The sequence below is a fragment of the Colletes latitarsis genome, chromosome 11 (genome assembly GCF_051014445.1).
Source record: "Colletes latitarsis isolate SP2378_abdomen chromosome 11, iyColLati1, whole genome shotgun sequence".
In the NCBI taxonomy this organism is placed as follows: Eukaryota; Metazoa; Arthropoda; class Insecta; order Hymenoptera; family Colletidae; genus Colletes; species Colletes latitarsis.
This window is the reverse complement of record NC_135144.1, coordinates 5,255,817-5,283,206: the sequence shown is the minus strand read 5'-3', so window position 1 is coordinate 5,283,206 and position 27,390 is coordinate 5,255,817. Positions and strand designations below refer to the sequence as shown.

General features: G+C 33.4%; 1 protein-coding gene and 1 pseudogene across 3 annotated transcripts in view; one reads left to right on the top strand and one right to left on the bottom strand.

Moving 5' to 3' along the window:
* The window catches only part of Glurib (Glutamate receptor IB), a 999,595-nt gene that overhangs the window by 393,172 nt on the left and 579,033 nt on the right, over positions 1 to 27,390 (bottom strand). The window lies entirely within an intron of this gene.
* The window catches only part of LOC143348146 (uncharacterized), a 39,518-nt pseudogene continuing 31,448 nt past the window's right edge, over positions 19,321 to 27,390 (top strand).

The window sequence follows — 27,390 nt, the reverse complement described above, 5'->3', positions numbered from 1 at the left end:
ATTGGTGATTTACATCTCGGGATGGTCCCTTGTTAGCTCGTTTTAATTGCTGTTAAATGTAGTTATTGCTTTCCTAGTATGATTTAGACGATCCTCGGAATCATTTTTACAGTTTTTTAATATCTTTGATAAAACTTTGTACTAAAATTCGTGAAAATAACATGCAGCAGGTATATCTCAAATTTAATTAGATTCTCAGTGAACAGTAAGAATGAAACGGTGATTAAATTATCTGAAACTGTTTGAAAGAATACTATGGAAGGATAATAATAATCAATACCGAAACAATGACTTTTAGGAGAACTTTTAGTCATTCGTCTTGTTTCTGAAAGTTTCTCCAGCAGTGTCTTAACACTCTCCGTGTCTCGAGGAAATCTATTTAAATTGATGAGCCTATTTGTCTCCGAGGAATGTGTTACTTTAGCGCCAATTCCTTTCTTTTAGGGGCAACGTAATCGATCTTCTGCATCGAGTCGACTCGCGATAAAGATGAGCAGAGGTAGCAGGTGTTGCTTGCCGTTTTCCTGCACACCATGAAACAACAGGCGCGCAAATAACCGGGCTTATTATTGTTCCGCTTCTGTTATTACGTGCTTTAAACCTGGCGAGTTCATCACGTAAAAACACCTGCCGCTTTTACTGGGCAGTTTATAGCGCCGTGATGGCTTAATCACGACACTAGTGAATTCTGAGAAACCCCGAAGGTTGAATAATCTCTACGAGTTACCGATTAAGTCGTTATGCTGCGCGCTATATCGGCCAAGTAATAATTCTTGTCGAATGACCGTTTTTAAAATGTCGTTTAGAATTTCTAACACACAATATTATTTTAGCGCCATTTAACTTCACGACTTTTCTTATAATATACGTACAATGAATTTTACAATATTCACTTCTATTCTTATTGTTTGTTTTCTGAGAAAAATATACAGGGTGTCTCAGCACCGGTGGTATAACCGAAGAGGAGGTGATTCTACATGAAAAAGCAAATTGAAAATAAAGAATAAAATTATTTCATTCGAGGTTCCATTGTCCAGAAAATCAACTGTGAATGTTCATCGAGCATTTAACTATAGCTTAAATAAATAGACTTCGATACAGGCTTTTCTGTACACTCATGCTGACATGATTTCCTGAGCACGTATCATAATTTTATTTGTGGCCTTGATATGTTATTATCTTCGATTTCAATTAACCATGGTCCCCATATTTAACACTCCTTGATTTGTATCTATGGGATCATCTTAAAACAAACGAGTATAAAAAGAATAAAAGCGAGAATCATTTGGCATTTGAAGAATTAAAGATACAGGATACATTAGAATCCATTAGTTCATACAAATTTAATTTTGAGAGTCGTATATGTAGCACGATGGGCAATTTTTAACAATTTTTGTATGAAGTAAGTTAGTTTAATAAGTAAATTACATGCCTCATTTTCATTCAAATCGACTTTAAATTTATAAACAGAGGTAACACAGTACACCATGTTGATGCTAATTATTAAATATTGGTGCTATTTGTATCGAGATTAATTTACAATTGATTTTTGCGATAACGAAACCTTAAATGAAAAAATTGTATTCTTCACTTTCGACTTGTTTTTTCATCTAGAATCACGTTCTTTCCGTTTGTACCACCGATGCTGGGACACCCTGTATAGTCTCTTTTGTTTACCACGACCGGTCATTTGACCGGTTGCATGATTTATATTTCATTGTAAAAAACTGGACAGAAGTTTTCTGCATAATTGAGCCACCGTTGAAAGCGGTAAATCTTCCCTTTAAAATGACTTTTGGTTTTTGGCGATCCGATTTCTCGTTTTGGAGATATCGTAATTTATATAAAAGGGTAATTTTTCAATTTTCACTGTCTCTCATGATCCGCCGTACAAAAGTCTATAACAACGCGTATTAACAATACTAAAATTTCAGACGTGTACAGTTCGGAAACTACTAGAGTTTTATAACAAATTAAACCACCGTTAGCAGCGGTGAACCTTCCTTTTTAAAATGGCTTTTGGATTTTGTCGATCTGATTTTCCGTTTTCGAGCTATCATAATTTATGTAAATTGGTATTTTTCTTAATTTGACTATCTCCGTCTTCGTCTAACGCGTCGCGTTGTACCTGTTTGTCTCGTACGTGACCGAGTGGCCGAGTGACCTAGTTACTATGTTCACGTGCGGTCAACGACCTTGACAAGGCTGTAGCAAGAATGTAAACAAACGCTTCGAACTCTCATATCTCCGGAACAAATTGAGCTATCAACTTGTTCGAACGCTCATTTTAAAAGGCATTTCATCCTCTATCCAATGACTATACCAGCTACTATAATTTTTGTTGTCTTCTATGTTTATTTTCACATTTACTTTGACGCTATATACCCAAAGTAGTTTCAGCACTTCCTACTAATTATACGACTGGTGTGCCATAAAACTGGATAATAAATTGTTTATTTAATTGAAAATGGATTAAAATTTGTATACATGGTGTTTGCATAATTACTATGCCATTTTTTCATAAGTAATTATATTCTCTGGAATTAACTACGGTATCGACTTGAAAGAAAATTTGTTTTCCAGAGCGTTTTATCTTCTATCCGATGAAAATGACTAATTTACTAATACTATTAAAGCACTAATGCACGTTTAGAGTAAAAGTATTGAATATTTTTATACAGGTTCTTAGAATTCAATGCTTCGAGAAAAAATATGCGACATCAAAGAGCAGGATATCATACGAATAAATATCAAAACACAACTTTCTATACATATAATGCAAAAATTAGAAGTACGTTGCCTCGTAAAATAGAAAAGGGAAGACTGGTTATTTGTCCGGTCATGGTAGGAATGGATATACATGAAGTGCCGGTAGGTTTAGTGTTAATAGTTCCTGCAACCTTATTTGAAAAGAAACATGTCGAAATTTATTTCTGAACTTTCTTTTGCACGATTTTATATTTCTTTATAACTCGTTGTTTAAGTTTATTTTAATTATTTGTATTCTATGTGAAACAACACAATTAAAATATAATTTAATAGTTTGTTTATGAAAAAAGAAATGTGAAATGAATTAAAATTGAATGAAATTGAGTTGTTAATAGGAGTAATTTTGTTTTATAACATAAACTTACTATTATATTTATATCTTCGCGAATTTATTTATAATAACATCTTAAATTTGTAAACAGAATTTTATTTTAAAAACTTGACTATTTCGCAAAGTATTGTTGCTTATAATTTTTTAATGTCCATATCGAAGTGAAAAATATTGAACCTTAAAGTACTTTCCATTAAATCGCTTCAGAATTTTCTACATAACGCATTTTAAAATGTTATACCTATGAATAATTCTAAAATTAATTCTTAATACTTTTTTAAATTTCATGCTTGCAATACAATCAAATCTGATAAAGTTTAAACATAATATTTTTGAAAAATCGTTTATTTAGAGTAACTCATATTTTTGAATAATGTCAAAATTAACATAAATTATATTTTATAAATAAAATACGTTTCTCAAAAAATTTAATTTGAATATTATTCAATTTAATATTAATATTAAAAAATTTTATTTTCAAAAGCAGCTATTTTCTATAGAATGGTAAATATTTAACAAATTATTTAAAAAATGAAGTTTTCTATCAAACTCAAAATACTTAAAAAGAGTATTAAAAATATTGTTGAATCAGGCCACAGTTATTTACTGAACTGCGTGATTAGTCTAACAATATGATACAATAATGCATACTAACTCTCTTAGAATTATTTCATAATAAGTTAAATAAAAATTTTCTTTTCATTAATGTTTCCATTGTTTCTTTTACTAACTTTAATTCTAATTTACACACTCCGAACCAGCCAACTATTTCAATCTCATAGTTCCGAGTTCCACTTACGTAATTGAGTAACACTTCCTGCATGTGCAGGAGAAAATGAGAAGTGAATGAATTCTCAATTTGGAGAAATTGAACGAAAAAGAGAAGAGTAAAACGAGGAAAATTATGTATGACCTTATTGAAAATGTTTTAACACAATAGGACAGATTTAATATAGGATGTTTAACATTGTATTCTTTTTGTATATCTATTAAGCTATTTGTAAGTTTCCACACGGTATATTAACCTACTGTTAATGTATATTTAAATTGATAATTGATAATTGCTAAATAGATTGTGCTGTCTATAATAAATATAATAAAAACAATTAAAAGAAATGCAATCATTATACAAGTCATTATTTTACATCTATTAGATAAATAAATAAAATTTGTAACGTTTACAGAGAATTGGCCAAAATTATGAAAATCATTTTATCATTTAAACATGAAAATTTTTTAATCCTTTTCATTTTTGAAATACTGGAATACCAACAGATCTGCCGAGAGGCTTTTGTCACTATTGAATCTGAATTCAATATGGATTTTTGAATACAACCCTCTGCTTGTTTCATTTCTCATCCATTCAGTCCTTTGCAATTACAAATTTAGATTACTTTTTACAAATTTCCACTGTGTACTACTGATTAACATTCTTCATTGCATCATTCCAATTGCAAGCTTGAATTTGCTCCGATTTTCTGTAATAATTTTCGTTCTTTATTCGGTTTTTTTTTTTATAAAAATATTAATTATACAATATTTTCACGAGGTTTGTTCCAATTTCTCACGATACGGTGAATTTTGTTTCAAATCCTAAATTGAATCGTACAAATTCCAGTTTGTCGGACATTTTCAATTCTGCTTTTATAAATTTACAGAAATTGTTGTACCTTTCGTGCATCGAAACATATTCCACGGATATTAAGTTGTTGCAAATGAAACGGTAATTTTATAATTTTTAATTTAAACTCTTATTTTACAAACTTATTATGTATTTTATTTTTTCGGCAAATGGAGATGTCATTTTGTCTTTTTCTTATAGACCATGACCTTTTCCATAAGTTTCTTGTTTATTCGAATAAATCACAAACTGCTGACGATCTCAAAGCGAACATTATTCGTGTTATTGTCGAGATAGAATCTAAATTAGGTGTCAGAGTTATTGAAAATAGGGTAATAACTTTAATATTTACTTTTATATCACGCAGATGGTCAAAAAACGATCGAAATATTTGGTATATATATATTTTCTCGCATCTAAAATCGAATTGTGCTAATGTTCGCTACTTTTTCCCTCCATATTGTTCGCGAAATCATCCCCACCAATTCCTAGAACTGTATTCATGAGGTGATCATTGCAAGGCAAGCTCATACATAAGACTCACCAAATTTCCTCGAAAACGTGAAAAATGAAATTTAAAAATAAAGACCGGATGTTGACAGCACTAAAAGGATGAGAAGCAATTAAAAATGTGGTACAAAGATTAGACTGGTGAATGTATTAAAAGGTATAACGCTATTAAAAAATAAGTCATCACTGTTTTAAAGTTGGACTACCATACGAGAATCATGCAATTTGTAAAAAAAGAACTACATATGTACATTCTGGATGATTTTAGAACTTGTAGAATAAACAAACGTTGAACGTTTCTCTCTATTTCATTCATTCTCAGTATTTTTCACTTTTCCACTGCGATCGAAGTTAACAGACGTAAAAATTGACAGTTTAAGAGTACCTCCCTCGATAACGTTCGTGTCGCAGTGAGCCAGCTAACGTTAATGAGAGATCTCTGTATTAAAATGAAATTCTTCAAAATTTATTCATCAAAATTTGTTAATTTGGCTATTCTGAAAATCACTAGGTTAAAAAATAAAACTGGTATCTTACATTCCTACCAAGTTCCCTAATTTAAGACAAGATTAGGTCTAGTATATTTCAGGTGAGATTAAAGAAAAAAAGAAGAGAGACGTGTTATACACGGCGTTTGGAATCTGTATGTCAAAAATTTAAGGTGTGATTCTAAAGGCCAAAATAAGACGAAAATTAATATTCTTGATATTTGTTTTATTTTGGACTTTCGAATCACTCCTTTTTTACATATAGATGCCGAGCACCCTGTACTTGTATAGAATAGAACGGGAAGAATGGTACAATCGGGCAGAAGATGATTCTACATGTAAAAATAAATAGAAAAATAAAATAACATTTTTCCGTTTCAGGCCTTGTTTTCGAGAAAAGCGAGTTTGAAGACTTGGCTTGAGCGCAAGTAGAAAAATAAATTAATGGTCAGACGCATCAACCAAAGCATACCCCGCAAATTTTCAAATTTACTGATCTCAAAAATGAAAGCATTCTCATAAGACTTAAAGAATTAAACATAAGAATGAAAGATTGACTTGCATATTGTAGAATATTTTAAACGACTTTTCATTTATATTAAATATCTCTTGCTATTAATTGGATTTTCATTAGTACAATAAGGAAGTATAAATATAGCCTTAGGATATGGATGAAAGTAGTTATATTTCGTATGGATCTTCATGTTTCAATCCACAGACATAAAGATGTCTTGGGTAGAAAAAGATTCGAAGGGCGCCTGAGGATTAATATGTTCAAAGTTTCACGTATTCTTAAATCTCACAACAATTTACAGAGTACAATTTTCTCTTGTAATTGGCTTTTCGTTAGTACAATAAGGAAGTACAGATTAACCTTAGGATATGAACGAAAGTTATATTTCGTATGGATCTGTTGGAGCGAAATGTCAAAAATGTTTCAATCTACAAAGTGTTAAAGAGGTGAAACACTAAAATATAATCAGACGCATTAGAAGTCGACATCGAGGAATAAAAATTGTCGATGAAATGATTATTAACGAAATTGGACGTTGATGAAATATTAGGTCGTCCCATGAGTTTGTGCCGCTCGATATTCTGAAATTGACGAGGATAAAGTTTGTAATTTAATAGAAAACAAACAAAATTTGTCAGTTCAGAGAATTTCTGAAATTATAAACATATTAACATAAACGATTCATACAAATTTGAAACAAATAGATATTGTATCAAAGCTTGAAGTTTGCAATCCACTCTGGCTTATGGAACGAAATTTTGCTTAGCATATAATAAAATCAAATCTTATAAGAAATAAAATACAACAATCTCCAGGCTTATTAGTGGATAACTAATTTGAAAATGTCAGCATTTTAACGAAAAGCTTTGATCTACATTTTAATAGAAAATCAAAGAAGTTTTGTAATGACGATATAATGACTTTGTCAAACGAAGGAGAGGAAGTTGTTGAACGGAAAGAGGTTCACTGTTTTTCATAAAATTCAATTATATGTTTAAAATATTGCTTTCAGTTGTAGTACAAAACGAATAGATGGAACGACTTAATAATAAGCGATAGGGGGAGTTCCCCCAGTACTGGACTTTAAGGTTCTTCTTAAATTATTAAAAAAATATAATTTTTGATACCTTCTATTCTATTTTATTTATAATTTAATAATATTAGAAATCAATATATAAAGCAACGAAGCAAATAATATTATTATAATAGTTAACTGAAACTTTGGTTAAACTTTGGCATAGAATTTGACCAGATCATTAGGTCTCCCCTAATACTGGACATAGCGTAAGTTCAGAACGTAACCCAAAACAATTTCAGTGTAATTTACAGCGATCGTGAACATAGTTATCCGCATATTCAGGGATATCGGCACAAGTTTTGTGTGCCCATTTTTCACAGCTATAAGACTGAATCCAATTTTTTTCGTTACTTTCTAAACAAACCACGCAAATAGTTTACAAGTTTCATTCTCGTAGTTTGAATGTTCTGGTCTTTTTACGCTTATTTCCCGAATTTTTTGTTTGTTCTTTCATTCTTTTTTTGATCTCCTTTTCCTTGCTCAACAATTTACTCATTTACTTTTTTTCTTTATTTTACTTGTTTCAGTTCTCTTTTTCTTGACATTAGGTAAGGGAGATGCTGTCAGAATTATTTTGTAAATATTATCAACAAAACTAGTAGATGGCTGCACATCTAATGTTTTCTCATCTTTTTCTCTAGGATCTTCAGATCCCATCGTAGAATTTATTATTTATTTCTTTATGTGGAATTTCTATCATTTTACAGCCTGCATAATCAATGTCTGAAAATATATTCCTACCCAGAGGATAAATTCCAGTACATTTGAAGCCATTAGTACGAATATGAATAAGCAAAATTTAGATTTTTAGTGCCCGGTAATAGGAGCCGGTGATCTGTTGGGAACCAGGGGACAGCAGAGCCATAAAAAAAACTTTGTTTTATAAAAACCAGTGCACTATACAGGGTGTTCGGCCACCCCTGGGAAAAATTTTAATGGGAGATTCTAGAGATCAAAATAAGACGAAAATCAAGAATGCCAATTTGTTGATTGGGACTTCGTTAAAAAGTTATTAACGTTTAAAGTTCCGCTTGTAGAACGGCAATCTGCGCTTGTAGAACGGCAATCTGCGGAACTTTAAACGTTAATAACTTTTTAACGAAGTCCCAATTAACAAATTGGCATTCTTGATTTTCGTCTTATTTTGATCTCTAGAATCTTCCATTAAAATTTTTCCCAGGGTTGGTCGAACACCCTGTATCTACAAAATACAAAGATAATTAAAAAAGTACTTACCAAAAGATATAATAATACCACTGACGCGTTTTTTCATTACAAAAATTGAGAGGTATAGCAGTTTATAATTTGTACGATATACTAGCTTCTAATTAGACGCGAAACTTGATCATTGTTTATTCTATCCCCACTATTGTTTATGCAAAATAACGATCGCGTAGCGTTTCACACATTAAAGATATCGCTACTGTCCGGTACTAGGTGCCGTCTGGTTTTAGGGGAACTCCCCCTAACAGAGATAACAATCGACAATTTGATAGTACCTCCCTCGATAACGTTCACGTCGCAGTGAGCCAGCTAACGTTAACGAGGTATCTCTGTATTAACAGTCTACCCATTTCAGTTGGACTACCGGCGCCTAATCAACACCAGAAACTCCACATTTTTATACGCAACGTCGCTATAGAACCCATCCTTCGGTGGGCCAAGAATTTTCAATGAGATTCAATATCAGGACTGCGAATATCGCTAATCAGTTTTCACTTTAATGCGCGGACAATGGGTATTTAGGTGAATGGAAGGTTCGAGTTGCTAGCAGCCGTAATTAGGGCCACTGAAAGCCGCGCTGTAATCAGAATGTATATGTGTCCGGTTGCGTGGTTCGCGACGGTTTCCCCGGAAAAATATCGATGTCCACAGTACGTGCTTTGCGGTGAATAATTTGGAACGCGAGCCGACCGCGCGCCCGTTCGAATCTCCGAATCGAAATTCAAGACCGCCGGAAACGCGTCCCGGAACCGAGAGCCTCGATCGCGAATTTTATCAATGGATCGGTCGAATCCATCCGACGTTCTCCGGAACGGAAAATATTTATTTATTTACCGATTAATAGAACCAAAGGTTCGTTGTTCAATTATTGAATAGAAAGGATGCACACCCTCGAATAAAAAAGAATAGAACACGTTCACATAATATGTACGCTCAGAGAAATTCGAACAATAAAACGATGTTAAAATATTTGAATCATATAGATTTTTTCTGATGGAAACATTTATTATTGTTGATGGTGCAACATGGAGGTGAACGCAGGAAGGACAACACACATAAAGTTAATAAAACACTTTAATATACAGGGTGTTCGGCCACCTCTGGGAAAAATTTTAATGGGGGATTCTAGAGGCCAAAATAAGACGAAAATCAAGAACGAAACTTTAACGTTTAAAGTTCCGACCGTACTGAATTTTTTTCTCGAAAATGCGCAAGATTTCGGGGGTATATCTATTCATCAAAAATGATTGTAATTGACCCCCGTAACCGAAAATAATTTTTCCAAAAGGATTTGAAATTTTTTTTTTTCCGTCGAAAAATTTCACACCTTCTCGAATATTTTTCTAGAAAGTGGGTAGGATTTCGGGGGTATGTCTATTCACCAAAAGTGATTGTAATTGACCCCCACAACCGAAAACAATTTTTCCAGAATTAATTAAAAATTTTTTTTTTGTCGAAAAATGTAGGCACCACCCCCCCCCTTCGACTTTTCTTAAAAATTCCTTTTTCATTTTTAATAATTTTGTTTGACGCCCTACAGAAAAGTTGTCTAATACTTCTTTGTAGGTACCCATGAGTTCTACTTCATAATAAAGTTTCACTGAAATATATTCACAATTGTAGGAGTTATGGCAGTTTGAAAGTTGGACCATTTTTATGGAGTTTTTCTCATTTTGCGGGGTCAAGGACCAACTTTTCGAATATTTTTATAATTGCTACATATTCTACATTAAAATACGCGGCGTTTGGCTTTTTGAACATTAAAATCGTCCAATCCGTTCAGAAATTATTTCGTTTTAAAGATTCGCATGAAAATTCGGGCAGACATTTCTGGCCAGAAATTATATTTTCGGTGAGGAATTTTTTTCTCGAAACTGAGTAGGATTTTGGGGGTATATCTATTGACCAAAAATGCTTGCAATTGCCCCATGCAACTAAAAGTAATTTTTCCAAGATGATTCGAAAGTCTTTTTTTTCACCCAAAACTTTCAGCACTTACTCGAATTTTTTTCTCGAAAGTGGGTAGGATTTCGGAAGTATGTGTATTCACCAAAAATGATTGTAATTGACCCTCGCAACCGAAAATAATTTTTCCAGAACGGTTTGAAATTTTTGAATTTAATTTTTAATAACTTTTTAACGAAGCCTTCGTCAACAAATTGGTATTCTTGATTTTCGTCTTATTTTGACCTCTAGAATCTCACTTTACAATTTTTCCCAGGGGTGGCCGAACACCCTGTATATACAGGGTGCTCGGCCACCCCTGCGAAAAATTTTAATGGGAAATTCTAGAGAGCGAAATAAAACGAAAATCAAGAATATCAATTTTTTGACTGAGGCTTCGTTAAAAAGTTCAGAAATCATTCTGGAAAAATTATTTTCAGTTGCGGAGGTCAATTGCAATCATTTTTGGTGAATACACATACTTCCGAAATCTAATCTACTTTCGAGAAAAAAATCGGGTAGGTGTTGAAATTTTTCGGCGAAAAAAAAAATTTTCAAACCATTCTAAAAAAATTATTTTTGGTTAAGGGAGTCAATTACAATGATTTTTGGTCATTACGCATATCCTTGAAATCCTACGCACTTTTGAGAAAAAAATTCCTTACCGAAAATCTAATTACGTGCCTACATTTTTCGACGAAAAAAAAAATTTCCAATCGTTCTGGGAAAATTATTTTCGGTTGCGGGGATCAAGTACAATCATTTTTGGTGAATAGACATACCCCCGAAATTTTGCGCATTATCGAGAAAAAAATTCGAGAAGGTGTGAAATTTTTCGATGGAAAAAAAGAATTTCATATCGTTTTGGAAAAATTATTCTTGGTTGCGGGGGTCAATTACAATCATTTTTGGTGAATAGACTCCACGAACTGACCTCGTACACGCAGTATGGGGGTAGATCGGTTTATCTACTTCTTGCCCCTCCCCCCCGGTAGATGGCAGCAGTGGTTCCGTTACCAGTCATGCATGAATTGCCCTAGGTTATGTCAATCCTAACAATTATAACATTTCAATTTATGAGTTGCACATTGGCTTTTGGAATTTAATGATATTTCTCAAGGGAGTCGTGATTTATGTTAAGTGACACTTTCGCACGAATATTTGCGTTGATCCATTAGTTGCCATACATTTAACTCCATTAGTTGCGTACACTTAACATTAATCATTGATATTTGTTCAGTGTTTTCAACAATTTTTCCTCAAAAATAGTCACAATTATTTATCGTAGAAGGTGTTAAGTTACTTAATTATACATATATTTTTTTTATATTTGTGAAATTTAACTTGGTATATTTTTAACTCATCATTCCTAAGAGAATTTTGTGTTAATGGATTAAGTAAAATTATTTGAATAATATAGATTTTTTCTGATGGAAACATTTATTATAATACTTCAATTTATGAGCCGCATATTGACTTTTGGAATTTAACCATATTCCTGAAAGTAAACGCCTGTCTTTCTTCTCGAAGTTGTTCAGAGTTTAGCGCGATATTAAAGTTCCAAATATAGAAAGGAGCTCGAACTATCGAGAACGAAAGCTGTTTCGCACAACATATTATAGAGCGCGTTCAAAATTTGCGAGGGGAAATTATAACCGATTCAGCTCGCGGATCAACGTTGGGAGTGGATTTTACGACGAAAGGTCCCACCCCGCGTTGCATTGTTACCCTTTGGAGGAGTAACGGGGGGTGAGATGTGGAGGGGGCGGCTTAATGGTCACGTGCGAATGAATTGAAACAGTGGATCGACTTGGATACCCGTGCCAACCATTTTCAGGGCCCACGGGTAAAGGGAGGCAGGGTTAAACCCCGTTAAGCTTGAGTTAAACGCCATCATAGTGTGCCAGTATTGTCTCCCGCTTAGTGTCGCTCATGAAGGTAAATAGAATATTCCCGTGTGCCGACTGGGATCATTTGCCCTGGGAAATTAATTCCACTTCCGACAGAGTTCAGAGAACCGCGCAGCCATTGCCTGGGAAACGAACACCACCGAAAGAATATTAATTTTCATTTCGGAGTTTGCTGGTCTCTTGAGTTACGAAACTAGCGGTTAATTAGTCGTCGGGGTCGTGACGATACTTGAATATCACGACGGACCTATAACATTATGTGTAAACGTTGCAAACAAATTAAGAAGTTGCTATCGTCGAACACAAAATGACCGACTCCATAAGCGATTTATATTAGGTCGTCCCATATGCCTCTGCCGAGTATTGTACTACACCCTAAAGCAATATTTTAAACATATAATGGAATTTTCTGAAATACAGTAAACCTCTTCCAAGTTGCTACAAAACTTCTTTGATTTTTTATTAAAATGTAGTTCGAACGTAGTTTATTAAAACATTGACATTTTCAAATTGTTCACCCACTAATAAACCTGGAGATATTAATAATTAATTAATAAACCTGTATTTTGTTTCTTATAAGGTTCCATTGTATTTTATGCTAACAAACATTTTGTTTCGTGAGTCATTGTGGATTCCAAACTTCAAGATTTGTCACAATATCCATTTGTTTCGAATTTGAATGAATTGTTGATGTTAGTATGGTTAAATATTCAGAAATCTCCTAAACTGACAAATTTTGTTTGTTTTCTATTAAACTACAAAGTTTTTTTTCGTTAATTTAAGAATATTGAACGGCACGAACTTATGGGACGATCTAATACTTAGTATAATATGAAATAACATATATTTTTAATATATTTAAAATACAATCGACTATTGAGACATTGACTAATTTATTTTCTTGTAAATCAATATTCATTGTCATGAACGCGATGTCTTTTTCTAGCAGGAAAAGGGGTGTTTGGAATTCCAAACATGGTATATTGTAGGGCGCGTCATTTATTTTCAATATTACTTAAATTACTTGAATGCACATAATTTGGTCATTTGGCAACTATACTTTCACTACCTGCTTTGACAATAGGAATTCGGAGGCTTCGTTAAAATGTTATTAAAAAATTAAATTAAATGATTACAAATCATTCTGAAAAAATTATTTTCGGTTGCAAGGGACGATTACAATCATTTTTGGTTGTTACACATACCCCTAAATTCCTACGCATTTTCGAGGAAAAAATTATTTACTGAAAATCTAATATGAGGGCCAGAAATGTTTTCCTGAAATTTCATGCGAATCTTTAAAATCTCATAACTTCTGAACGGATTGGACGATTTTAATGTTTCAATAAGCAAACAACGCGTGTTTAGGTGAAAAATATGTAGAAATCGCAAAAATATTCGAAAAGTTGATCCCTGACTCCGCAAAATGAGAAAAATCTCATAAAAATGGTCCAATTTTCAAACGACCATAACTCCTACAATTGTGAATATATTTCAATGAAACTTTTTTCTGAAGTAGAGCTCATGGGTACCTACAAAAAAGTGTTAGATAAAATTTCCGTACAGCGTCAAACAAATTTATTAAAAATGAAAAACGAATGTTTAAGAAAAATCGACAGGGTGTAGCTGTTGAAATTTTTCGTTGAAAAAAGAAATTTCAAATCGTTCTAAAAAAATTAGTTTTAGCTGCGGAGTTCAATTACAATCATTTTTGGTGAATAGACAGACCACCGAAATCCTACGTATTTTCGAGAAAAAAATTCTTTACCGAAAATATACTGTGTGGCCGGAAATGTTTCTATAACTCTTTAACGAAGCCTCAATCAACAAATTGGTATTCTTAATTTTCGTCTTATTTTGGCCTCTAGAATCCCCCATTAAAATTTTTCCCAAATACTTGTATAATTGTTACATTTCCTGTTAACGCGTGTATCTTTATATATTTGTTAATAAATTAATGTGTTTGTAAATAGTTATTATAATTATCTATTTGCTATATAAATCGGTTCCACAAACTTTGTGGGAGCCAACAAAGTGAGACCTAAATTTTGTTAAATGGAGTTACTATAAATTATAGTATTAGTATTAAATAACAGTTTATGTCAAAAAAATTTCACTTCCTTGAAGAAATTACAACAAAAAGAAGAATTATAATTCTTTAAAATAGAATAATTTTCGACTTAAATTATATAATATAATAGTTTTTGGTATCTCATCATGTTTCAATTGTTGCACGAAGTTAATTGATATTACAGTTATATTAGGTTGAGATATTTAACGTTTAAATAACTTTTTACCGAACAAAATATATGCTTTATTAGAACATTTTCAACTTGTTAATTGACACGTTTACGTTACGGGCAGTACAAATTTTAATGAGCTGCAAAAATGAACAGGTGATTTATTCTTTAGCCATTACATTAAAATATGTGACATAGTATTTAGCAACTTTCACACTGTCCAATGTCTCTTGTATACACTTTCTTCTTCTTTAGATATACTTTCTCTCTAATAATGTGTACAGTTGTGTGCTAGCATGTGCCAGTTGTAATTATAGGTAATCCTTTAAATAAACATTCTTTAACCATTACTGTATCCTTTATATAAGCCCAACAAAGTGCATAATAATTAAAAAAAATAAAAATTATACAGAATTGAATGCATGATAATGTTGCTTATAAATTTAACTGTTATAGCATTCATGTTCATGTCCACGAACATATTAATAATTGCAAACGCATGTTTAATATTATTAAAATGGAAACGGTGATAAACAAATTACTTTTAGTTGTCAAAGATGTATGGTCTGATTATACGTTCACATGCTTCATACTTTCAATTTACTAAAATTGTCAAGAGTCGTTTATACTTCGACAAGACTATAGTAATATTACTCTAAAATTATCAAGGAATTCAATCAGAAAAATATGACCAAAAAATTGTAACATTTTTTATTCTTTTACTTATCATTCTGACACATTAAAATTTGTAATCTTGCAATTTCTTATTTATATGGAGCATCAAATGAGAACAAATTTCTTGTGATTTTTCGTCGTTTGAATTATTTTTATTAAGGCTTGGAAACTTAGTATCTGTTTTAAGACTTTTAAGCAGTTGTGCTCAAAGCAATTAAAGAATTATACTTCTGTATATGGCCTAGTAACTGCGACCATTTTGCATCCAATTATGTAACTTTATTTATTTATTCTACAAAAGCATGTTAAAATCAAAGTCAGCCGACTCGTGTCCATTGCATGTCAAAATCAAACCCTTATCCTAGAAATCGACGAAATTTGCAAATGATTGGCGGAATAATTGTCATTATATAAAATATCAACCAAAACAATACACGCAAAATTCCTAGAAAAAGCTACTAGGCATATCGGAGCCCGAGCAATCAGTCGCGGAAAATAGAATCGGCTGTATTTATCGTTAAAGGCGCAACTGCGACAGTTCGTGCGCATCCATAATTCGACGCGAGACGAGAAAACACACCTGTCGAGAGCTGTCGATGCAGCTATGGTTTCCTCATCAAAATACGTTGCTATGCTTGCAAGAGAGGTCACGTACGCGAGTACGACAATATAATAACATTAAAAATAATATGTACTGCTAATAAATGTTAGCGGTAAAAATAATAACATCAATATTAACAATAATATGTCTTTATCACTCGAACATTGAAATACTTATCAAATTAAGTCATCCGGATATACATACCTCCAACATTCTCTAAACAATGTAGCTATATCTTATCACGACTGATTTAGATTACTTTAAATAAATTTTTTTATAATTTTTGTAATAACATGTTTGTTACTATACAGGGTGTTTGATCACCCCTGGGCAAAATTCTAATGGCAGATTCTAGAGGCCAAAATAAGACGAAAATCATGGATACTAATTTGTTGATTGAGGCTTCGTTAAAGAATTACAGAAACATTTCCGGCCACGCAGTATATTTTCGGTAAAGAATTTTTTTCTCGAAAATACGTAGGATTTCGGGGGTCTGTCTGTTCACCAAAAACGATTGTAATTAATCCCTGCAACCAAACATAATTTTTTTAGCACGATTTGAAAATTTTTTTTCTCAGCAGCTACTACACCCTGTCGATTTTTCATAAAAATTCGTTTTTGATTTTTAATAAATTTGTTTGACGCCCTACAGAAAAGTTGTCTAATACTTTTTTTGTAGGTATCCATGGGCTCTACTTCAGAAAAAAATTTCATTGAAATATAATCATTATTGTAGGAGTTATGGCTGTTTAAAAATTGAATAATCTTTATGGGGTTTTTCTCACTTTACAGGGCCAAGGAACAACCTTTCCAATATTGTTAGAACTTCTACATACTCTTCCCTAAAATACGCGTTGTTTGCATTTTCAAACATTAAAATCCTCTAATCATAAGTTATGACATTTTAAAGATAACCATGAAATTTCCGGTGACATCTCTGGTGAGTAATTGGGTGTGCTCACATGACGATGCACGGACATGTTGCGAACCCGCCTTTCCGGCGTCTACTCGTACGCGTACAGGCATTAGCCTCATCTGTTCCTTTTACTGTTTTTAACACTGTTTATTCAACCGTACGTGTTACATGTCGTGTCTCCGACGAGCTGTTCTATATTTATGGCGTGTATTATATCGGACACTTAATAAATATTTTCTTAACTATGTTTACTGATCAATAATTTGAAATTTTTTAATTTAATTTTTTTAATAACTTTTTAACGAAGCTTCGATCAACGAATTAGTATCTTTGATTTTTATCTTATTTTGGCCTCTAGAATTTCCCATTAAAATTTTTCTCAGAGGTTTTTGTTTCTGTAATAATAATAATAATAACACGAAAGTCTGAAAATCTAAGATTGTATACAAAAAAAAAATTAAATGATGAAATGTTCCAGTCGGTACAATAGTGCGATGCAAAAGTTGAAGTTTCGAGCTAGACGAACCATTCAGCCGTAAAAACCCATCGGAGGGCATCCTTAATTTTGAGCGGTCGGTTTCGAAAGCAGAAAAATATTCATCAATTTCGTCGACACGGTGCAATTTACGATCGGGGCTGCAGTCTGCATCTAGAGGTGTTCGACCCTTCGATCGGTGCATCTTGCTGGCACTGACCGCGCTCGGGAGATGTTTATGTCCATTTGAATTCCAATTAATGGCACGTCGAGGACACTTTGGAACGCGTGACATATCGCGGCGCATTGTTCCGCCGGCGACGTCGCTGACCGGAAATGCTGGTCGACTCTGCTGTCCGAAGGGTCCCGTGGGATCGATCGACGCAGCCACCCTTTGAAACGAGATCCCCGTACACGAATTTCTTTACCCGCTATATTATTACGCGACGTTCGTCGACAGCGATAACGTAATAAACTGTTATTCAACGCGTGCATGATATAACGTCGAATTTTCTAGCCATTTTTCGACAGTTTGGAATTACGCGACTTAAATTTAACATTGTTTTACTTTGCACGAATGAACAAAATGATAAAACGGACGAAAATAAATTGTAAAATTAAATTGGAATAAATTTCCTTATTCGTGTTTCAGTGTGATTTCAATGCATGATACGTTATTATTTATCTGACGATTTTCTGTATATTAGAATATAAACGAAAAGAAATTATTTTAATTTATTACTGTCGGTCGGTTATTGCTCGATACAATTTTTTTTTTATAATGTACAGGGAGTTCGGCCACTCCTAGGAAAAATTTTAATGGGAGATTCTAGAGGCCAAAATAAGATGAAAATCAAGAATATCAATTTATTGACTGAAGTTTCATTAAAAAGTTACTAAAAAATTTAATTAAAAAATTTCAAATCATTCTGAAAAAATTATTTTTGGTTGCGGGGCTCAATTACAATCATTTTTGGTAAATATACACACCCCCGAAATCCTACCCAGTTTCGAGAAAAAAATTCGTTACCGAAAATATAATGTCTGATCATGAATGAATGATTCCCCTGAAATTTCATGTGTTTCAAATCGTTCTAAAAAAATTACTTTTAGTTGCAGGAGTCGATTATAATCATTTTTGGCGAATAGACATACCCTCGAAATCTTACGCACTTTCGAGAAAACAATTCAATACGGGCAGAACTTTAATCATTAATAACTTTTTAACGAAGCGTCCATCAACAAATTGGTATTTTTGATTTTCGTCTTATTTTGGCCTCTAGAATCTCCCATTAAAATTTTTCCCACGGATGGCCAAACACCCTGGATGTGAGCTATATTGGAGTCGCCATTTTGTTTTTTCTAATTACGACTTTTAATTCATAATCAGTGAACTCAGAAACAACTATGTATCAAATTTCAGGTGATTCCTACATTTCGTTCGCATATATGTGAGCTATATTGGACGCGCCATTCTGTTTTTTTTAATTATGACTTTCCATTCGTAATCAGCGACCTCGAAATCCCCTACCTACAAATTTTTAGTTAAATTTAGAACTCTTTCATATTATGACCAACTTTTCGGAATTTGGGACCACTGTGCGTAGGTTCGAATCTCCCTTTTAGATTATTTTAGACTATCAGGAGGAGATATTGTCATCGAGCCATAATTCATTAGTCACTCTTTAGCAAGTCACATGGTTTTCCTTCTTACTCTTTTGATGAAATAGCATTTTGCTTGTAAAACTTTAACTATCTATCCACTAAATCCTTTTTTGGGAATTCTCAGCACTTGGGTTTATGGTACGATTGTCTATACACTGTTTTTAAAAAACCAATGAAGACTAAAACGTCACTGTGAATGTCCTGGGCTGTCAACTCAGCAACCTTCATCTCCTTCATAGAGCATGGACAACAATTAATAATTTGTCCCCGTAGTTCCTATCGAGCAATTATTCAAAAATTATTCAAAAATTATTCTTCATTCAAAAATAAGCAATGAATAATCGACCTGATACTTAAAAATGCGTTTATTACAAAAAAGAATCAATAACAGAGTGGATTGGCGTGGAATAACCCTTACATGTCTACGTTCGATACTGAAGCCGCAGCAAACATTCCTATTTATCAAAGAAAGAGAAAAAGAAGGAAAGATCTGCTTGATCGCAGAGGAAGAAGAAGTAATAGTAAGCCAATATACAATCTTCTGCTTTGATCCATTTGCAATAGTCAAAGGTAAGAGATTTAAAACTAATATTTCACATTAATTTCAGTGTAAGAGATGTTAAACAATAATCGTGGGTAATAAAAAGAATAAAAATGCAAAAAACGCTCCAAAATTATATGTATACATATTTCAGATTAAAATATTTGTAAAATGCTTCAGAATATTTATAAATAAATATAAATCATTGTTATATAATTAGCATTTGAAAAAAAGTAGAGAAGTCCAAAAGGGAGATTCGAATCTACGGTTAAAAATGACTTTCAGCAGTTCCACAGATGGACACTTTACTGCTGCGCTAATAGCGCTATTGGAAATATCGTTGATTCTTTAGAATATATTTCGCTCAACGGTTGGCTTTATTTTATTTTTTCAATTCTTATGTAATTCTGCTTAGTGTAGGAATATTGAACAATACTCGAAACGCTCATATATTAAAGAATACATAACAATTCGACTTGTAAGTTACGCTACATGCAGAAAATGAGGAAAAAATCGGTTTTTATTTTTTTTTCACTGCAGCGCAATAAATGAAAAATCTGAAAAAATTGAGAATAATAGTAATAACAATACCTGTTTACTGTAAAAATATAAAAATAGTCCCGCAACTCTTTCAATGCGTAATCGGTATTTTTCGGCATTTTTGCGGTTTTTTATTTTTTACTACCTGGTTCTTGAATCAAAAAATCTGAAAAGCTTCCAAAATATGTGTCCCGATACCTGAAATCACTCTGAATTTAAAAAAATTTTTTGACTCAATAGGATAAGAGAAATTGTTCAAAAACATAATTTTCGTTATCATCCCATTATTACTCACACCGTCGAAATTTCAAGTTAAAAATTGGTACATAGGGTTTTTTTTCGATAAGCTATCGAATGACCTATCGCATGTTCAATTTGGTTTGGGGGCACATTTGACCCCCTTATTCGGTTATACCCTTTCAAATTGTTGTCATGTGAAGCCGCCGCGTTACATTGTATTACGAGACGAAAGCCGTTAACGGTTCGCCTTGCACACGCCGTGGTTTGCACACGGCCTGGCCTGCACACGTGGACCGATCGCGTTCTAGCTTTTTCGGCGATCGGCAATTGTCAAGCGAACCGCTACTTAAACGAAGCTTCGCGGCGTGCGATCCCTAGATCGTCTTGAGCTCTCGTAGCGACACGTAATGTATTCTGTTTTGTTAAAATAAAGTTATTCTGTTACTGTTATCTGTGGGTATACTTTCCAATGTGGACCACTGCGGATCTCCTATTGTCCTCCTATTAACAATACAAATTATTCTGAAATAATTATTTTTGGTTACGGAGGTTAATTACAATTATTTTTAATGAAGACACATACCCTCGAATTCCTACTCATTTTCGAGAAAAAAATTCGGGTAGATGCTGAAATTTTTCGGCGAAAAAAAAATTTTCAAATCGTCCTAACAAAATTATTTTTGGATGCAAAGGTCGATTATAATTATTTTTGGTCATTACACGAACTCTCGAAATCCTACGCATTTTCAAGACAAAAATTATTTACTGAAAATATAATGTGAGGGCCAGAAATGCATCCCTGAAATTTCATGCGAATTTTTAAAATGCCATAATTCCTGAATGGATTGGAACTTTACTTGAAACTTTAATGTTTCAAAATGCAAACAACGCGGATTTTGGTGAGGAATATGTGAAAATTCCAAAAATATTCGAGAAGTTATTCCTTGACCCCGCAAAATGAGAAAAACCCCATAAAAATAGTACAATTTTCATAACAGTGATAACTCCTACAATAGTGAATTGTATTTCATTAAAATTTTTGAGGGAAGTACAGTTCATGGATGTCTACAAAAAAGTATTAAAAATCAAAAACAAAGTTGTTACCGCCGTGCGACGCGTGAGTAGCAGTTGGCAGCCGTGTCCGGTCTGCCCCTTTACTTTCAGTACGTTCTCTTGTCACAGCGAGAGCGGAACACCACACTGAGTTCCTTTATGTATAATGACTTATATTGAATATATATTACTGTGCCTTTAACCTTTGTGTTATTATATTCCACTCGCGTTTCGACTCCTGCCATCAAAAGTTATCAGAAAAATCGACAAGGGGGTATGTTCCCAAATTTTTTGGCGAAATTGAAAAGTTTCAAATCATTCTGGAAAAATTATTTTCAGTTGCAGGGGTCAATTACAATTATTTTTGGTGAATAGACATAAACCTGAAATCCTACGTACTTTTGAAAAAGAAAATCGAGTAGTTGGACAAATTTTTCGGCGAAAACAAAAAATTTCAAATCGTTCTGGAAAAATTTTTTCCAGAAGAAACATTTTTGGTGAATAGACATACCTCCGAAATCCTGCGCATTTTCGAGAAAAAAATTCAATACGGGCGGAACTTTAAACGTTAATAACTTTTTAACGAAGCCTCCCTCAACAAATTAAAATATTTTTGATTTTCGTTTTATTTTGGCCACTAGAATCTCCTATTAAAATTTTTCCCAGGGGTGGCCAAACACCCTTCCTTTTAATCCATACCATTTTCTTTTTTTTTAATAGTGTATGTAGAAGGAAAAACTGTTTCATGGTGACATTCGGTTGGACGACTGTTTCTTGATATTGGCGCAGAATGGTGATTTGCATATTCTTTTTTATAAAGGAAAAATATAAAGCATATAATTTATCCAAACTCACAATTATTTATAGAGACTTTCACGCAAGTTTTTTAATTCATCTACGTCTTATTCTTGTTCATACATGAAACTATACAAGTTGATAAATATTTCTACTCAATTTTCATTATTCGTATTTTAATTTATAATATTCATGTCGTACAGAATGCCAGCTAAAATTGTATCGACAAGCGGAGAACCTCGACTTGTGCGACTTTGATTTCGATCATCTATCGTAGGCAGATAGAACACATATTTTTAAGGAAATGTGTGAAATATTAAACAAAGTTACTTTATTGCATCGATCGTATGATTAATGACAGTTACATACCTAGTAATTTGCTATGAATATAGTTGTCTGGCCGTAGACACTGCGACGGCAAAGTGACATATTGTGTGGCTTGTAAATTGGAAGTTCAGTGACCGAATCTCGATTAAATATCGCTGAACTTCCGTTTTACACGCCATGCAACAAGTCACTTTGTCGCCGTGGCTTCTACAACTAGACACCTATGTTCCTATTATATCCTAATATAGTTCCTATTATAGTTAGAAATATGTATCATCTTACGAAAGATCATTAAAGTCGAAGTGGTACAATTTGGGTTCTCTCCTTGTGGGACGTTAACGGGGAACACAATTTATATTTAATGGTTTTATATTCATAGTACATCACTGGTATGTAATATCAATAAACTATATCTCTAAAACAAGTAATTACTATTATTTCACACATATCGTTAGAAAATATCTATCATCTTACAAAGATCGTTAAAGTCGAAGTGGTACAGTTTGGATCTTCTTATAATGTGGAACACAATTTATTCCTCATCCCCCATTTTGACATATAACTTAAAATTTGTGTACCTGGATTTGCGAAGTCTCTAACGTTATGCGTCTAAAATAAACAAACGTAATCAAGAGTCTCTACGCATAGTGGAATCTTCTAAATAACATGTCGCGAATAACCGGTAAATCACGATGGACTTGTTGAGTTAGCCTGCGACAGAGCATTATTGAAATATGAATCATTCTCCCAAGCGTGGTTCATATTGTAAATGACGATAAGTATCGCGTTCTTCGGTAAATTGATGCATAAACTCTGTCAGGTAGAAGGACCCAAGGGAAAACATCCTTACAGCCATTGCACGCTAGGGTCAAGTGGCTCCTCTCAAGACCCGCTTCTTTTAAGACTCGGATAGTGGAGAGGATAATTATTCCGAGTCCAATAAACTGGTGGGCCCAAGGGTCGAATCGACTCCGTGATCTTGGAATCAGGATATTATAAGTACAAATTCTGGTACTCTAAGCGTTGCGACGTAAAGATACATCAAATATAGATGGTGACCGAAGAGCTGTGTTCTTGGGGGAGTTGTCCGTAGACTCTGTCGATAAGAAAGCCCAAAGGAAAAACATTTCTCCAGCCATAAGTGGATTTTCCTGAGATCCTTTTATTACACCAATAATCGATAAGAGGCCAATTATTTCAAATTCAATAACTCCCTGTTACGAAGTAAGAGGGTAAAATTAAGTTTACAGTCTTTGAATCGAAAGTTTGTAAGCATAGCCTTGGATACGAATCGTTACGTAGTGATACAATAAATGTAAATGATGGTCAAGGGTCGTACCTCTGAAGAAGTTATCCATTTTGTCAGTAACAAGGACTGAAGAGTGAACTTCCTTAGAGCCATTGTATGCTAGACTTAAATGGGTCTCTCGAACCAGTTCCTTTTTTACTTAGATAACAGCGAGAGGCTTGGATATTCCAAATTCAAATCCACCTAGTGGTACGCTAGGAGGAGGAATATGTTCGAGATCTTCACATCAAGAACTTTATAGGCATTTAACTTGGTTGCTCCTAAGCGCCACGGTGCGGTTCCTTTGTAACTCTAATAACGACGAGAGAAGGGATAGTTATTCCAAGTTCAATATTCTCTTAATAGTGTTGTACTTGAGAAGGAAGAGGAGTTCATATTCGTGACCTCTAAATAGAGCAGACAGTAAGTACAAGCTCTACAGCGCAAAACCACAATCAATACGAATAATAACTGCTAAGGTTAAGATGTACAAAGATGTGACAAGATCTGGTTCGAGAGTTTTACTTTTAACCTTTTTCTATTCATGAAGCTTATCTGTATTTCGTTATTGCGTCAGTGAAAATTCATAGCAATAGATGTTTAATATAAATGAAAAATCTTTTAAAATATTCTACAACGTGCAACTCAAGCTGTCTTTCTTATGTTTAACATGCGGAGTGGATTCTACATATAAAAATACGTTAAAAAGAACGAATAATATTTTTTCGTTCGAGCCTTAGTTTCCGAGATACGCGAATTTGAAAATTTGTGGGGCACGCGTGCGACTGAATGCTGTTTGGCTGGCACGTCTGACTCCGTTGTACGCATACTCAACTTCAAAGTCGATTTTCTCGAAAACAGGGCCTCGGAAGAAAACATGTTATTATAATTATTTGTTTATTTTTACACGTAGAATTCATTCTCTACTCGATTATACCACTTGTCCCACTCTATATAATACGTGTCTCATCTTTTTCCTTGATCTTATCTTAAATTATATTTAAAATACTGATGAAATAATTGTCAGATGAATCGAATCATATTACGAGAAGAATCTTTACGTTGAAAGTTTAATCTTTGAATCTCAATACTATGTCTGCAAGAAGAATGCTAGTCTCAGTAAGACTCTCCGGAAGACGCGATGCATAGCTGCGATTCTTTCCCGTGACTTCTCTAACGAAGAATCTGTGCGGAGCAAGGGAATGCCGTCGAGGGTTAGGGAAACGTTTTCGGGGTGAGCATTCAGTCGCCGTGAACTTAGGAATGGAGAATTCTAGGAAGTGGAGACGACTGCCGACAGAGAGTGGTGGTTTATGGCCTGACTTTCGACGAAGTCCAGACCACTATACGTCGTATTTGCGATGGTGATTTGTGGACAATTTCGACGTACTATCTTTTCAAAATATACCTGGTGACTCGGCACTGCGATATTGAAATCCGTGGAGGATGAAATTTTCGTTTGTATCCACCCTATACAGGGTGTTTGGTCACCTCTGGGAACAATTTTAATGGGATATTCTAGAGATCAAAATAAGACGAAAATCAAGAATATCAATTTCTTGACTGAGGCTTCATTAAAGAATTATTAAAAAATTAAATTAAAAAATCTCAAATCATTCTGAAAAAATTATTTTGGTTGCGGGGCTCAATTACAGTTATTTTTGGTGAATACATATACCTCTGAAATCCTACTCACTTTCGAGAAAAAAACTCGAGTAGGTATTGAAATTTTTAGACGAAATTAAAAAACTTCAAATCATACTAAAAAAATTATATTTAGTTACAGGGGTCAATTACAAGCATTTTTGGTGAACAGAAATATCCTGAAATCCTACGCACTTTCGAGAAAAAATTCTTTACCGAAAAACTAATGTGAGGCCAGCAAATGTTTCTCTGAAATTTCATGCTAATCTTTAAAATGTCATAACTCCTGAACGGATTGGAGGATTTTAATTTTACAATTTGCCAACAACGCATATTTTAGTGGAGAATATGTAGAAATTCTAATAATATTGAAAAAGTTATTCCTTGACATCGTAAAGTGAGAAAAATCTCCTAAAACTGGTCCAATTTACAAACGGCCATAACTTCTACAATAGTAAAGGTATCTCATTGAAATTTTTTTCTGAAGCAGAGCCCATGGATACCTACAAAAAGGTATTAGACAACTTTTTTGTAGAGCGTCAAACAAATTGATTAAAAATGAAAAACAAATTTTTAAGAAAAATCGACAGGGCGTAGGTGCCTAAATTTTTCGGCGAAAAAAAAATTTCAAATCGTTCTGGAAAAATTATTTTCGGTTGCGAGAATCAATTACAATCATTTTTGGTCATTAGATATACCCTCGAAATTCTACTCACTTTCGAGAAAAAAATTCGAGTAGGTGTAAAACTTTAGACGAAATTAAAAAACTTCAAATCCTACTAAAAAAATTATATTTTATTACAGGGATCAATTACAAGCATTTTTGGTGAATAGAAATATCCTGAAATCCTACTCACTTTCGAGAAAAAAACTCGAGTAGGTACTGAAATTTTTAGACGAAATTAAAAAACTTCAAATCATACTAAAAAAATTATATTTAGTTACAGGGGTCAATTACAAGCATTTTTGGTGAACAGAAATATCCTGAAATCCTACGCACTTTCGAGAAAAAATTCTTTACCGAAAAACTAATGTGAGGTCAGCAAATGTTTCCCTGAAATTTCATGCTAATCTTTAAAATGTCATAATTCCTGAACGGATTGGAGGATTTTAATTTTACAATTTGCAAACAACGCATGTTTAAGCGGAGAATATGTAGAAATTGTAATAATATTGAAAAAGTTGTTCCTTGACACCGTAAAGTGAGAAAAATCCCCTAAAACTGGTACAATTTTTAAACGGCCATAACTTTTACAATAGTAACGGTATCTCACTGAAATTTTTTTCTGAAGCAGAGCCCATGGGTACATACAAAAAAGTATTAGACAGCTCTTTTATAGAGCGTCAAACAAATTGATTAAAAATGAAAAACAAATTTTTAAGAAAAATCGCAAAGGGGTAGGTGCCTAAATTTTTCGGCGAAAAAAAAATTTCAAATCGTTCTGGAAAAATTATTTTCGGTTGCGAGAATCAATTACAATCATTTTTGGTCATTAGATATACCCTCGAAATTCTACTCACTTTCGAGAAAAAAATTCGAGAAGGTGTAAAATTTTTCGATAAAATTAACAAATTTCAAATTGTTCTTGAAAAATTATTTTCGTTTGCGGGAATGAGTTACAATCATTTTTGGTCATTAGACATACCCTCGAAGTCCTACCCTCTTTCGAGAAAAAAATTCAATATGGGCGGAACTTTAAACGTTAATAATTTTTTAACGAAGCCTCAATCAACAAATTGATATTCTTGATTTTCGTCTTATTTTGGCCTCAAGAATTCCGCATTAGAATTTTTCCCAGAGGTGGCCAAACACTCTGTATACTCATCTACGGTCTGAATTATTCATAAATTATCCTGATCGAGTTCTTTGTTATTATATTAATCTCACGTTGGTAACCTTGGTGTTCGTTTCGGTTTGACAACGGTTATAATCCCTGGATACTTCCATCGAATACCGATACACGACTGTGTATTCGAATCCTCCGACTAACAGTGATCCTG